Genomic DNA, 3,976 nt, shown 5'->3' with positions numbered 1-3,976 from the left:
TTTTCAGCAGTGTCCCCTTTGTTCATTATTCTGTAGTAACATTGTCTTCCTTTTGTCCTCTGAACATGTGACCCCCTTTCTGTGCCTCAGGACTTTTGAACATGCAATCCCATATACTTTTTCCACTCCTCACATATGTTCCTCTTAGTCTCAGGTCCCAATTGAAAAATTACATACTTTGATGAGATCCACCAGTGTTTGGCTTTTTTGTTTATTTGTTTACTTTATGGCATTACTGCAATTTATAAGTATTTAACTTAATTGTTTGATGATTTTTTATTGTTTGCTTCTATTCTTCCATAAAGTAGAAGCACCAAGTATTCAGGAACACAATTGACAATCTTGTTCTTTGAGAACAGTACCTACTATACAATAGTCACTAATTAAATCTAGGTTTGTCCTTTTTTTAGTCATATACTCCTTATGATCATTCCATCATTATATGTAATTGTTTCTGCATGGATGTAGTTTGGAGAGTTTGGTAGTGTCATTATTGGTTGGCTATAGTGAATTAAATGACAAAATATCGGAATGTGTTCTCGTGTGGGTTGCAAGAAGTTTCACAGGGACCAGTTGTTGACCATGTTTGACTGCAGGGGGCAGTGCTGCATAATGGGCTGCAGAGCAACCCTTGACCCACAATCAACACTGCATTTGATATCCTCAGAGGATGCTCTAAAATTCTTTTCTTATTGTTTTAGCGGTGTGTTATGCAATTCCACTTTAGAAATGACAGTTCTTATAAGAAATATCAGAGTTTTAGCCACGGATGCATCAGAGTGTTTCTTAAATTAACTGAATGGCCCTTTGGAAATGATTTTTTGAAAAAGTATAGATACTTTCATTTGATCCTAAATTCTAACTTCATTTTCTTTAATCTCTCCTTTAAAAAAATGCTTTAGGAATTCAATCAGATTTAGTAGTAAGTGATGCAGTTGCCAAGCAGCCTCACTAGGTTTTAGAAGGCTAAAATAGATTTTGAATCTGAAAGTGCTTTCTCTCATGTTCCGGTCTGCAAATTTTCTGGCCTCTTATCTTCCTCATCCCTCCACATTGTACACTTTTCCAGCTTAATCTCCAAGTCACATCTCTGATCCTGAACAACCTTTAAACACGCCTGATTGCTCAGACAGCATTACTTAGTCTTCACGACCTTCTAAATGTTGCCTGGTATCACCTGCCTAATCTTATTCCACATGCTTCCTTAGCTATGTGAAAAGGCTCTGACCCGCTCAGCATTATCCTTTCCCATGTCTTTGCTTACACCCTTAGCAGCCAGCCAAACCTGCATCAAGGAGGGATCCTCTGGCAGAGAAATGACCAGATAGATTTCTGCCATTTACTTGATCTCACCTGATTTTCAATGTAAGTAGATGTAATTTATAAGAAAGAGATATATAATATGTTAATATATGTAAAAATATAAAATATACACAGAGGTGGACATCAGTAGGTTCACAGTTGTGAGTACAGAAAACAGTTTATTCTTATTATTTATTAATTACTATATTATTTATTTGTATTATAGCTATAAACATACTTTTGCCCATCCCTGTATATATGAGGGGGCATACAGAGTGATAAAACTTCTTCATTGTACTTGAAATACTAAAATACAGGTTCTTTTTTAAAATATTGATTATGCTATGACAGTTGCCCCATTTTTCTTCTTCCCTTTATTCCTCTCTTCCCTGCACCCCCATTCCCACTAGCATTCCCCCCTCCGCCTTAGTTCATGTCCATGGGTCATATATACAAAGTTCTTTGGCTTCTCCATTTCTTATACTATTCTTAACCTCCCCCTGTCTATTTTGTACCTACCATTTATGCTTATTCCCTGTACATTTTCCCCCATTCTCTCCCTCTCGCTCTCCACTGATAATTCTCCATGTTGTTCGCATTTCTGTGATTCTGTTCCTGTTCCAGTTGTTTTCTTAGTTTGTTTTGGTTTTGTTTTTTAGGTTCAGCTGTTGATAGTTGTGAGTTTGTTATCATTTTATTGTTCATATTTTTATCATCTTTTTCTTAGATAAGTCCCTTTAACATTTCATAAAATAAGGATTTAGTGATGACAAAATCCTTTAACTTGACTTTATCTGGGAAGCACTTTATCTGCCCTTCCATTCTAAATGATACCATTGCTGGATAGAGCAATCTTTTATGTAGGTCCTTGCCTTTTATGACTTTCTAGTCCCTTCTTTCCTGTAAGGTTTCTTTTGAGAAATCAGCTGATAGTCTTATGGGAACTCTTTTGTAGGTAACTGTCTCATTTTTTCTTAAGGCTTTTAAGATTTTCTCTTTATCTTTAATCTTGAGTAACTTAATGATGATGTGCCTTGGTGTGTGCTCACTTGCGTCCAACTTCTTTGGGACTCTCTGAGCTTCCTGGAGGTCTATTTCCTTTGTCAGATTGGGAAAGTTCTTCTTCATTATTTTTTCAAATAAGTTTTCAATTTTTTGCTTTTCCTTTTCTTCTTCTGGAACCCCTATGATTTGGATATTGGAATGTATAAAGTTGTCCTGGGGGTTTATAAGCTTCTCATTTTTTAAAATTTTTGTTTTTTCATTCTGTTTTGGTCAAATGTTTATTTCCCCTTTCTGGTCCAAATTGTTGATTTGAGTCCCAGTTTCAACATCACAAATCACTGGATCAGTTTAACATTACAGAACCCTCCACTCCCAAACAGCAGAATACATGTGTTTTTCAAGTGTACATAGAACATACACCAAGATAGAGCCTATCCTTATTCATAAAACAAAACTTCATGGTTAAAAAGAATTAAAATGATTTAAAATATATTATCTGATTTATAATATAATAACTAGAAGTTCATTAACAATGAAAAGGTAACAATAATACCAAAAACTTGGCACTAACAATACCTTTTTTTAGTGTGAGCCCATTTTTTTTGTTGTTGTTGTGCAAGTATAGTTGCTTCATTTCCCTCCACCTATAATTCATAAGTTAAAGAAGTCTCAGAGAAATTATAACACATTTTAAACTAAACAAAAATGAGAATATACTATATCAAAATTTGTGATCTATAACTAAAATAGTACTTAGAAAGAAATTCATAGCATTAAATGCTTGTATTAGAAGAGTTTTGAATCAATCATCTACCGGGGGTGTCCAACCCAAGGCCCACAGGCCAAATGAGGCCCAAGATAGCTATGAATGTGGCCCAGCACAAAATCATCAATTTACTTAAAACCCTTTTCTTTGTTCATCAGTTTTTGTTAATGTTTGTGTATTTAACGTGTAACCCTGAGGCGCCAAAAGTTTGCACACCTCTGAAAGCTTTTATTTTAAGAAAATTAAAAAAAAACAAAATAAGACTAGTGCAAGCAGAAGAAAGATACAGTTTTTTTAAGAAGAAAAATATAGTTTAAAATAAGAGCAGAAGTCAGTGAAGTTGAAAGCAGAAAAATACATAAATTCAATGACACCAAATGCTGTTTCTTGATAAGATTCATTAACTTGATAAACCTCCAGTAAGACCAACAAAGAGAATAGTAAATATATATTATCAATATTAGAAATAAAAGAAAAGATATATATACATATATGCATATAGATACCCTCCATACATTAAAATAATTTATGTGTAAACAGTTTTACTATAAACAACTCTTTGCACATAAATTCAGTAATTTCAATTAAATGAATTAATTCCATGACAATCACAAAATGCCTGAACTCACCCAGAATGAAATTAACCTGAATAGTCATATAGCCATTAAATGAATTGAATCTGTATTTTAAAATCATCCTCTAAAAAATAATCTTCAGGCCCAGCTGGTTTTACTGTTGAATCCTATAAAACATCTATAGAATAAATACAACCAATTCTAGAAATAATTCTATGTATGAAGCATAACTCCATATCAAAACTAGAAAAAACAAATAATAAACAAAACTATTTTTCATGAACGTAGATGTAAGAATCCTCCACAAAACATTATCAAATTGAACCTA

This window comes from Phyllostomus discolor, chromosome 3 (assembly GCF_004126475.2).
Source record: "Phyllostomus discolor isolate MPI-MPIP mPhyDis1 chromosome 3, mPhyDis1.pri.v3, whole genome shotgun sequence".
In the NCBI taxonomy this organism is placed as follows: Eukaryota; Metazoa; Chordata; class Mammalia; order Chiroptera; family Phyllostomidae; genus Phyllostomus; species Phyllostomus discolor.
Note: the sequence above shows the minus strand (reverse complement) of the source record.